Raw genomic sequence first — 12,482 nt, forward strand, 5'->3', positions numbered from 1 at the left:
GAGATATAAGACATCAATCAATACATGTAAGATGTACATTGGTTTGGTCCAGAAAGTCAGGACAACTTGAGGTGGGTAGGGGTCTTGGTCATTCATAGCTGAATTCAACGATTTTCTGATTGGCAATTGGTTAAAGGAGTTATTATCTAAAGACCTGGAATCAATAGAAAAGAATGTCTTGATTAAGCTAAGGGGTTTTGGAGACCACAGTTTTATCATGCAGATGAGGCCTCTGGGTAGCAGGCTTCAGAGTTCTTATCAGATCTAAAAAGCTACCAGACTCAGTTATCTCCTGGATCAGGGAAAAGACCTGGAAAGGGATGGAGATTCTCTATAGAATGTAGAGTTTTCCGTTTTGGGGTAATATGCTTCAATTTATTTTTTATTTTATTTTATTCATTTTGAGACAGAGCCTCACTCTGTCACCTAGGCTGGAGTGCAGTGGCACCATCTCGGCTCACTGCAACCTCTGCCTCTGGGGTTCAAGTGATTCTCGTGCCTCAGCCTCCCAAGTAGCTGGGATTACAGGCACATGCCACCACACCTGGCTAATTTTTGTATTTTTTTGTAGAAATGGTGTTTCACCATGTTGGCCAGGCTGGTCTTGAACTCCTGACCTCCAGTGATCCACCCGCCTTAGCCTCCCAAAGTGCTGGGATTACAGGTGTGAGCTGCCACACCCAGCCAATGCTTCAATTTCTTCATGGCCTGCTGTCTGTCACATGATGCCATACTAGAGTCAGGCTGGAATTTGGTGGCTTTTTTCTACAAAAAGTCTACTTTGTCATTCTTAAGAGTGCTGTTATAATGTTAATTCTGATCAGCTGTGCCTGAATTCCAAAGGGAGGAGAGTATAATGAGGCATGTCCAACCCCCATTTCCCATCATGGCCTGAACGAGTTTTTTAGGTGAACTTTGGAATGCCCTTGACTGAGAGGAGGGCTTCATTCGGTTGGTTTCAGGGGCTTAGAATTTTATTTTGGTTTGTATCTCTACAGAAAACATCATTGAAAGTTCATTCTATGCTTGGTGTCTTTAATTTCTCTTCCTGTTAGCTCTTGAATCCACTCTAATCAGGTTTCTTCTTCACCAATCCATCTAAATTATTCTATCAAGATTGTTTTAATGCCAAATCCAGGTGTCAATCCCAGCAGCACTATTTGACACAGTTGCTTTCTCTCTTCTCCACTCTTTTCTTTCTTTCTTTTCTTTTTTTTTTTTTTTTTTTTTTTGAGACAGAGTCAGCTGATCTCACAATCTTGGCTCACTGCAGCCTCTGCCTCCCAGGTTCAAGCAATTTTCCTGCCTCGGCCTCCAGAGTAGCTGGGACTACAGGTGCCTGCCACCATGCCCAGCTAATATTTTGTATTTTTAGTAGAGACAGGATTTCACCATGTTAGCCAGGATGATCTCCATCTTTGTAATCTGCCTGCTTCAGCCTCCCAAAGTGCTGGGATTACAGGAGTGAGCCACCGTGCCTGGCTTATTTTAAAATCTCTCATGACACCCCTGAGTTTCTTTTTTGATTCCCTCTCATGCCTGATCCCTACATTTTGGAGTGATCCAAGTCTTTAGATCTTTTCTTCTTTTGTAGGGGCCAAGAAAAACTTTTATTTTGTCCTCCAACGTTTCACTGAAAATTCCTGACATGAGGCAGAATCATAGGGTAAGAAGCATGTAAATTTATTTAATGTGTATACATAAGAGCTTTCCAAATGAAGACCCAACCTCCCTGTCAAGTGCAGATGCTTATACACCGAGGAAAGACAAGAACTTTTGGAAGAAGAATGTGAGCACTTTCGAATTATTAGGCCCAGACAGGCATTAAAATGAGACAAAAATCACACCCTACTCCCCCGTTTGAGCTCTGTATTCATCTCTTAAAATTGCTTGCTATTGCCACAAATAGCTATAAATTAACCTAACAATGCTTCACCAGACGCCGTAATATAACCCACACCCTACAGCTTAACCATGCATAGCCAATCACAAATCAATGTTGTTTCTGAAAAACAGTGAGAATTCCTGACAAATAACTTTGCACCAGCTTACTCCCTGTCCCCATTTTTTGCCTTTAAAAATCGCCTTGTAACTGCTATGTAACTTACATACTGTGTATATTCAGGGCAACTTGAATCTATGATCCTGGTTGCAATCATCAACTTTAGCCCAAATAAACTCTCTACTTATATTAATTTTGCTTCAGCTTCTTCCTTTTACATCGACATTACCATCATGAGGTTGCAGAAAGAACCAGGACTTGGATGCTGGCAAAATAGATTATGTGGTCAGGGAAGAAGAGAAATTCTGTTGAGGGGCAATAAATTTTTGCCAGAGAGAATGAATGGATCTGAAACAGAGATTAGCCGGTAAATAGTGTTCTCTTTGGAATTTGAATGAGTCTGAGAAACAGACATTATCTTGTGAAAGGGTCTGTTCAGGTGTGGTTACATTCTTGGTCTTCTTTTCTGCAACAGATCATGAGAGATACCAGGGAGGGGAAGAAAAAATAATTCTTCTTGTTGGGACTGGATGTTAGGAAGATAAAGGAATTTCAACCTCTTTGAGAGAGGCCTGGAGATTTCTTCAGTTCTGTATGTCAGAATGCCATATTTGGGGTATCAGTTTTTGAGCCCCAACTCACATCCTAGGTGAAGTCACTTGGTTGCATGGCTTTAAATACCGTTTCTACAGTGAGGAAACCCAAATTTATATCTCTAGCACAAACCTATTTTCTGGCTTCTAGCCCTGTGTATCCAACTGCCTATTTGATGTCTCCACTTGGATGTCTAAAGCCTCAAGCTCAACATGTCCAACTTAGCCTTCAGCCCTGACAGGTCCACTCCTTCCCACCGTTCCTCTCAATCTGCTCCAGCTCAGCTTATTACAATTCAATCCTTTGAGTTGCTCAGGTCACCACCTAGCGTCATTCTTAAATGGACATCCTTGCTCCATTTATGAATTATGTCAGCTCCACCTTCAAAATATCTTCAGAGTTCATTTAAAAAAACAAAAACAAAAACGGGGCCATTGTTGAGATATCTTCAGAATTCAATTACTTTTTATTACTGCCACTACAACCAACCTGAGCGCACTCCTCTTTCTCTTCCTTCTCTCACATCATTGCATTAGCCTCCTACTGTTCTCCTAATTTCTATCTTTGTTACCTCCAGTCTGTTCTCCACACAGCAGGTAGAGTGATCCTGTTAAAATCTGAATCTAATCATGCCACTCCCCTACTCAAAACTCTCCATGGCTTACCATCCCACTCAGAGTAAAAAGCAAGGTCCTTATTGTGACCTGTAAGACCCCCATGATCTGACTTCCTGTGTTCTCTTCAACCTCGTTTTCTTCTACCCTCCCCGCTACTCTCTCAGCTCTAGTTATACCAGCCTCCTTGCTCTTCCTTGAACACACCAGGAGTATTTTCACATTAGAGCCTTTGCATCTACTATTCCTTCTGAAGCTGGCTTCCCTACTTCCTTTAGGTCTTTTATCAAAATCCCCTTTTCCTAGCCAGAGCAGCATAGTGAAACCCCATCTCCACAAAAAGTGAAAAACTATCTGGGCATGGTGGTGCACGCCTGTAGTCCCAGCTCCTCAGGAGGCTGAGGCAGAAGGATTGCTCGAGCCCAGGAGGTCGAGACTGTAGTGAGCTATGACTGTATCACTGCACTCCAGCCTGGGCAACAGAGCAAGACCCCATCTCAAAAAAAGACAAAATTATATTTTCACAAAGGCCTTTTACCATGTATATTTCCTCTTATTTTTGTCCTTTCCACTAGAATATTGGTTACACGAGGGCAAGGAATTTTTTCCATTTTGCTCTCTGCTGAATACCTGATACCTAGAATGGCACCTGGCATACAGCAAGTGCTCCATAAATATTTGTTGAGTAAAAACTACACAAGTACTATTCCTAAGCAGAGTTGGGGGTTCCCACAGCAACTCCAATTTTAAATTAATGCAATCCAAAGTTTCTCACATGCCTCGCTTTGGTTCTGAGAACCCAGCTGTCAATGCAGTCTAGACCCAGAGTTCTGCTGCCAGGCAAAGACCAGAGCAGAGACTCAGAAGCATCTGAGAGAAGAAGGGTCCACGAAGTCTGTGATTCGGTTTTACTAGGATGCCAAGGCCCTATGGGCTTAAATGCAGTGGGAAACCTCTTTCAGTCTTTCATTCTGCTCCTATATTGGCATGTACATGATTTCCACTGTGCCTTAGATCACAGCAGTTGAGATACTCCTGTCTTTTTGATAAGTTTGGACATTTGTGGTGTTATTTCAGGTTTTCCTTGACTGTATCTTCCTTTTCCATTTCCAAAAAGCGCTCTGTCTTCCTGTCACCTTAATGCTGAGATGAGGGAGAACTTTGTCCAACGATATAGCCTCAAATTCTTTTGAGCAGGCACTTTTATTCTGAGCCACAGAAGCTGTAGGATTACTCAGAACTTTTCAATAGGCTGATAACGTGCATTGTGAATCTCCAAGAAAGAAATATGGCTATTTCCCAAATTTATGTGACCATTGATAGCATCTTTATTGCAGAACAAAAAAATGTCCCTTGGAAAACAGATTGGAAAATTACTTGGTGAATAATCATGCATTTACAAATGCAAAGTATTTCTCTCCTAATTTTCTCACATACTTTACTATGAACTCAAATGATGACTTCTCTATTAAACTTTCCTTGGTCAACCCAGAAAGAAGGTTTCAGAATTTCTATAGGGTGTATCACAATCCTTTTTTAGGCAACAGCTTTACTGAGATATAATCCACCCATTTAAAAGTGTACAATTTAATAGCTTTTCATATATTCACAGAGTTGTGCAACCAACATCACAATCAGTTTTAGAGCATTTTCATCACCTCAAAAAGAAACATTATACCCTTTAGCTGCCACCCTCTCCAATCTCTATTCCCACCAGCTCTAAGCAAATTTTAGTCTACTTTCTGTTTCTATATATTTGTCTCTTCTGCACATTTCCCATAAATGGCATTATACAATATGTAGCCTTTTGGGACTGGCTTCTTTCTCTTAATGTTTTCAGGTCCATCTATGTTGTAGCATTATCAGTACTTTATTTCTTTTTATGGACGGGCAATATGCCATTGTATGGATAAACATTTTGTTTATGCATTCATCAGCTGATGGGTATTTGAGCTGTTTCCACCTTTTCTCCACTAAGTATAATGCTGGTATGAACATTCATGTACAAGTTGTTATGGGGGCATATGTTTTCATTTCTCTTGCATACACTCTTAGCATCACGGTTTTTTGGAAACAAATGGAATAAGGCCATTCTCCCACTTGAAATCTCCAGCTGGCTTCCTGTTACACTTATAAGAGTCCAAACTCTGCCAAACCTTTCCAGATCTTCATATTCAGGCCCTAGCTACATCTCCCATCTGATCTTCTGTGTCTCCCTGCTCACAATACTCAGCCACACTCTGATTTCTCCAAACATGCCAAGCTTCCTCCTGCCAGTGCGGCTTTGTACTTGCCCTTTCCCCACATCTTCACATGGCTGACCTGTTCTGATAAAACAGACCAAAGATCACCACCTTCTTACGAGGCCTTCCCTGACCTATGCATCTAATGTCTGGTTACTCTTGGTAGTTAGAACACCTATAATTATCTCAAATTACCTTTAGTACATACCTTCCTGACCAAAATATATAACCTATGAGATAAGAATTCCAGTTTTTCACCACTCTGTTCCTAATACTTGTCTCAGTGTCTACCAAATCACTATATATAAGTGGCTAAATTACCTTGGCATTCATTTGGCATTCTGTCAAGGTTATACAATGTCCATTATCTTCTCTTGTATTTCATCTTTGTTTCAAAACATTATTCTAAACTTCTTGAGCCAGCCCTTCTTTTGTACTTCTTAATAATCTCATTACCACGCAGAAGAGGCACTCAATAAATTTGCTCACTGAAGATTTCTTATGATTTCAGGACATATAAATTGTTTATTCAAGGCAAAGAAGCAGTTATTAGAAGCTTGTAGGGTTTTAGTAAATTTTTATTGGTTTAATGCCTGCATATGTATAACCAATGCTAATATTCAAAATTAGGGAAACTGTTCTGGTTTCCTTGAAGCCATGTAAAGATTGATAGGTAAAGTGGAGAATCTTTTGACTTGACCTAGTTTTTATTATTATACTTACAAATACACCTCGACCTACTTGAGGCTCATTTACTCAATGAATGGTTTTACCATTCATTGAGTATTTCCAATAGCATCAAGATATCTGCTTTCATCTTTCATCATTAATTTATTCTTTTCTTTTCTTTCCTTTGTTGTTTCCTCATAGAGACAGAGTCTTGCTCTGTCACCCAGACTGGAATGCAGTATGCAATCATGGCTCACTGTAACCTTGAGCTCCTGGGCTCAAGTAGTCTTCCCACCTCGGCCTCTCAAATAGCTAGCACTGCAGGTGCATACCAGCCACCGCACCTAGCTAATTTTTTTTTTCTCTTTTCCTAAAGATGAGAGTTTCCCTACATTGCCCAGCTGTTCTCAAACTCCTGGCCTCAAGTCATCCTCTGCCTTGGCCTCCCAAAGTGTTGGGGTTACAGGCATTAGAGATTGCTCCCAGCCTAGCATTAGTTTCATTATGATAAAAACATTCACTAAAAATAGCATTGTCCCAAGTAATTTTGTTCTAGTTCTTCCTTTATTGTCAATATTAAATATATCTTGGATATTACTATGAATATACAAAATACCATAAAGTGTTTCCCTTTCAGTGAGTGAAAAATGGAAGGGAACATTGAAATAAGCTAGTCTTTGTCCAATCTTAGGGGTATCCTATTTGGTTACTAAATTTGCCTCAGTGATATTTGGAGGATTTCTGGGAGCAGAGATGGCCCTACTCAAAGGCATATTGATCAGACTACAATAAATGCCATTTCAGCCTAGTATAAGCATGTGAAACACTTCATTGTTCCATATAATCCGGCTCCTTTCATGTACAACTTCTACAATGTGTATTTTCAGTCATATTTTTGGAGAAAGTATTGTGTTTTTGTCACTCTCAACTTCAGATTCTATTAAACTGGACATTGTCAGGTATTTATTTGGGACCAAAAAAAAAAAAAAACTCTTGTATACTATGTACAATATAAAACATACACCTTAACTGAATGCCATAAACCTTTGTTGCCGTTTGCATTCTTGTTAACATTTATCCCTGACCAGATAAATGAATGTAACCAACCAAATGCAGCAATACTTGTTTCTGTTTCTGAGACATAAACAATGCAATTTATTTACACTGGCTATCCTGACTGACAACTACATCCTGGTAGATGAATATGGCCCTTTCATAAAAGATCAACTGAAAAAAATAAATTCCAGTGGTTAGATCTACCAGGGCCATTGTGGCCAAGAATCCTTATTTCCAACTCTGTTCTCCAGGTGAAGGAAGTAGGAAGGAGAGGAAACCAATGTATCCATCAAGGCCAGTTGAATTAAGCACACTCATCCCTATGTTTGGCAAAACTCTGAGCAACACCAATAGAATGTACTTGAGAACTGTGAGATGATTTAATTTAAGAGAGGTATCCAAGAAACAAACTATTCACTGGCTTCTTCAAGGAATATCAATGAATCTTGAAATGCTGCTTGTCAGCATTCCATTCACATGCCTTCATCTGGCATGAAATGTAGAAACAGACGAGGGCTGCTAATCATTTCTGACTGGAGGTGGAGGACAGGAATACAGGAGAAATCACTTATAATAAAAAGTTCATGATGTGCTAGAACTCGACAACTTGTGTAGTTCACAATGGGCATGAACCAAGTTGTCAAGATGTCCCATGGACATCTGAGTGTTAAAAAAACACAGATGATGAGCAATGGTGGTTTTTTGAAGCGTATTGTTTCTTCTATGTGCAACTTCAATACTGGATTTGACTTACTGAACTTTAATTGTAATACTATGTTACTAGTAAGGCTAGGAAAAGGGAAGCTTGTTAAGGTGTCTGCAAAAACAGATGGAACAAGCTTCTTGGACAAAGCGATAGAAACAAGAGGCTTAAAGCAGATCTAATGTGTGAAAGGAAAACAGAACAGAAAGCAATACCAGACAGGAGAATAACTACAGTAAATCCTGGGTCAACTCACCAATAAGATCAAGTCAACAGGAAAACATCAGCCCTTTGATTGGCTGGGATGTAAATTTGAGGGAGAGTTACGATACTATCCATTTTTTGTGGGCTGTGTTGCAAAGAAAGTTGAAGTTTCAATAAGCTAGTTAAATGACTAACAAGTTAATGATAAAATATGTGGATTTAGCCAAGATTCCTAAAATATGGAATGGCCACATGGTACCACCCTCTCCAGGCAATCCTGTGAGGCTTTCCTGGAGGCTGGAACACACTGGCAGAAAACTGTAGCAGGGGAAGAGAGAGCTATTAGTACAGGGACAACAGCCTATCCAAAGATCTGGTGGCTCTAGGAGTGTGGACTTCCTAGTTTTCAATTGAAAGGGCCATGCACCCCATAAGAAAAAGATTTGTCCTCTTTATCATGCATATAAGTGGGTCTATTCTTAGAACTAGAAGCATAAAGCATACTTCTTGATTATTCACTCTCTTTAAATCCCTCCCAAGTCCAATAGCCATATAGAAAATTATTCCATTTTGAATTTCAATTTTTTTTTAAACAGTTTCTCAGTCTGTCACCCAGGCTGGAGTGCAGTGGAATGATCAGAGCTCACTGCAGCCTTGGCCTCGCAGGCTCAAACAATTCTCCCACCTTATCCTCTTGAGAAGCTGGGACTACAGGCACATGATACCATGACTGGCTAATTTTTGTGGAGATGGGGTTTTGCTATGTTGCCCAGGCTGGTCTCAAACTCCTGAGCTTAAACAATCCACCCACCTCAGCCTCCCAAAGTGCTGAAACCTCCAAAGTGTTGGGATTACAGGTGTGGGCCACCACACCTGGCCTGAATTTCGATTTTAACCTTGTATTAATTGAGCAAATACTATATGCCAGATTTGTCCTACACACTGGGAATATAAAACTACAAAACAAAATCTCTGCCCATAAGGAGTTTGGTCTATAGGTTGAAAGCTGCATAATTTTGAAACTATGTATTAAGGAATAAGCACAAGGGAATTGTGCTTATTAATAATTGTGCTTAATACATAGTTTAAGCACAAGGGAATTGTGCTTAAACTATGTATTAAGGAATAAGCACAAGCCTAATTACATAATTTTGAAACTATGTATTAAGGAATAAGCACAAGGGAACATAGAGGGGGCAAATCTAAACTAGACTTTGAGATTGATTATCAGAGTAGGTCATGATAGAGCAGGATCTCAAAGTAGGAGTTATCCTCAAAATAAGTAAGGACAAAGAAGAAAAGACTAAGGAAATAGCATGTTCAAAACATCATGGTAAGAAGAAAGAAGGTGGTGGAGAAATTCTACTTCTTGCTATAATGAAGTAGCCTGAACATACCAACCACCTCAACTTGGAAACAACCAGGAAAGTTGGGAGAGGGAGGATGAATATAGATAGATATAAATATAGGTCAGCCTCCAACATAGTGAGATCTATTTGAGGGGCTAAGATAAAAGCGAGAAGAAGCTCATTGATGTGAGCTCATTATTACACATGTCGTTATTTCCCTTTGGGCATCTGCTGATTTTTCAGCTTTTCAGGAGAGAGGCTGAGAAACTGGGCAGAAGACTGCTCCTAAGAGATAGAGAAACTAGCAGAGCTTCAGCAATTTCATAAGGCTGAAGAGATAAAAACCGGAGTTTAGACTTCCCAAAGCACTCAAGACTTTAAGGGACCAACATCTCAGAGGAAAGTGAGAACAGAAGCGTGGAGAAGTGATCTTGACACTCAGCAGGAAAATCCCTTAAGGATATTGGTGAATACCTTGGCAATACTCCAAGAAAGTAACCAAACAAAAACAAAAACAAAAAAATCAAAACAACAACAACAGCAAAAACAGCTAAAAAGCTTCCAGCTGTCTGGGGGTAACTCAGAAGATTTCTGAAAGGCCCAGCATGCTGAGTTTGAATCCTACACAGCCAGTAACCATACAGCTGGGGACAAAATAGCAAAAGAAAATGGCCAACCAAAACACAGAACTATTCTAATGGAAAAATACTGCCACCAATGCCTGGCATTTTGACACTCACAATACAAAGACCACATGCCAGAAAATACACCACAGCTGTTTCCAGAAGAACCAGACGCCTTTGATACACTGCTTCAATAAGAAACAAACCCCCTGCCCAAGGTCTCTTACCTCCTAGTTTGTGGGGGTGCATCTGGGAAATAGAATGCACCCACATGTGGATCTGTGGGTGGATATGATATCATATGTGGATCCCTTCCTTCAGGGAAATCTGAGAAATGTTATTTTAGCTTTCTAACCTCTGTAATATCCAAATGCAAACCAGAAGTGGATTGGCATGGATGCTGAGTGAGCTAAATTCCAGTACATCTCCAAAGCTCCAAACCACTAGAATGCATAAAAGGGGTTCTAGAAAATCCAGTCAAAAAAATTAGAATGCAGGAAACAAGGAAGGAAAGCCTTATAAAAAGAAAGGTAGGTTTCATTTTCCAGCATCATGGTCAAATACATGCCTAGAATAACCCTCCTGAAAACCAATAAAAAATAAGATATGCAAAATATTTTTTTCAAAATGCATCTCAAAAGGAAATGAGGGAAATCTCCAAAAGCCAAAAATAGATTGAAAGCAGGTATCCAGAAAGATAAGTTAGTACTGATTTTTCTTTAAAAAAGAACACCCTGAGAGCATCTATACATGCCTGATAATCATCAACTTGCATTTTTATGTCAATTTCAGTGGCTAACTCATTTTTAAAAAGTGATAATTACAAACTTTTAGTACTTAGCTTCATAATATATGAAGCAAAAATTGATAAGGAAAATTTAATGAATGGAATTTTTTTTAAACACAACACTTTCTAAATTATAGATCAAATAATTTATAGATCTAATTTATAGATCAAAATTTTTTTTTTGCTATAAAAATGTTTTATTAGGCCAAACTACTTACTATGAAAATGCCTTAAAATGCAGCAGGAGGAGATGTAAAGACCCAAAGAAGTGTGTACTGACAACGGCTATCAGCACACACTAAAGAATCCACACCGCTTCCCCACTTTACCTAGAAAAGGAAGCTTCTAGGCTACCTCCTCAAACTCCTCCTTCTCAGCTGTGGCATCTTGGCATTGCTGGTATTCTGACATCAGAATACCAGGAAATAGGAAAAAAGAATAACAAGTACATACAATATTTGAAAAACACAATTAAGTACCTAAGATATAAATATGTATAGCATATTCCATATAACAATTTGACAGTACTCTTTAATTTTGAGCATAGAGAGAACACATATAGATACTAAATATATATCAACTAAAAAAGTGAATTACAATAAATGTCAAATTATTTAGCGTCATACACAACCTCTCCACAATGCAATTGAATGAGAAATCAATGACAAACTAGAAAAGCTCCACAGGATTGGAAAATTTTTAATGCCCACTTTTAAAGCAATAATGGGCTAAAAAGAAACCAAAATAGAAACTTAAAAATTATTTAAAAGATGATAATAAAGAAAATATTTATATGATGCAGTTATAGAAACATTTAGAGGGACATTTAAAATATAGGCTTAAAATGCCTATATTTTAAACAGATAAAGGTAAGAAATTAATGACCAAAACATCCAACTCAAGTTAAAAAAAAAAAAGGGACAAGTTAGAAAATGAACAAAATAATTTATCCAAAGAAGGTAAAAAGAAGCAAGTAATAAGATGAAATTCAGTTAAACATAAATCAATGCTACATTATACAGAAGATCAAAATAAAAGCCAAAAGTTGGTTAAGCCTTGTATCACAATGTAATATTCTTTATTTCTGAGAATGCTTTTTGCTTTTGTTGTTGTTATTTGTTTAGGGTTTATTTTTTCATTCTATTACTTCTAAACTTTCTGTGCCCTTATATTTTTAGTGTGTTTATTAGAAACTACGTATAGCTAGAATTTGTTTATCAGGGTGACAATCTCTGTCTTATAACTGCAGTTTGGTTCATTTATGTTTACTTAATTATTAATTCACTTATTCCTTGTCTGCTTTTGGATTTTTTATTTTCATTTGGCCATTTTATTTTCCCCTTCAATTGTTTATGAGCTATACTTTCTATAATTATTCTCTTTCTAGTTAACCCTATCTTTACTCTCCTTTTAAAAAATATAAGGATCTTAAAATGCCTGTACTCTAATCATTCCCTCCTGACTTATATGCTAGTACTGCCCGGGATGTTTGTTTATATATAAAGTTTTATATATATAAATATTATATATATATATATAAAACTAATTAGACATTAAGTTTTTATGTGATTAATGCTGGTTTACATTTCTTCATGTATTTATCATTATCCCTATTCACTATTTCTTCTGGCATCATTT

This window comes from Sapajus apella, unplaced genomic scaffold (assembly GCF_009761245.1).
Source record: "Sapajus apella isolate SASKATOON/1434 unplaced genomic scaffold, GSC_monkey_1.0 scaffold16, whole genome shotgun sequence".
Lineage (NCBI taxonomy): Eukaryota > Metazoa > Chordata > Mammalia > Primates > Cebidae > Sapajus > Sapajus apella.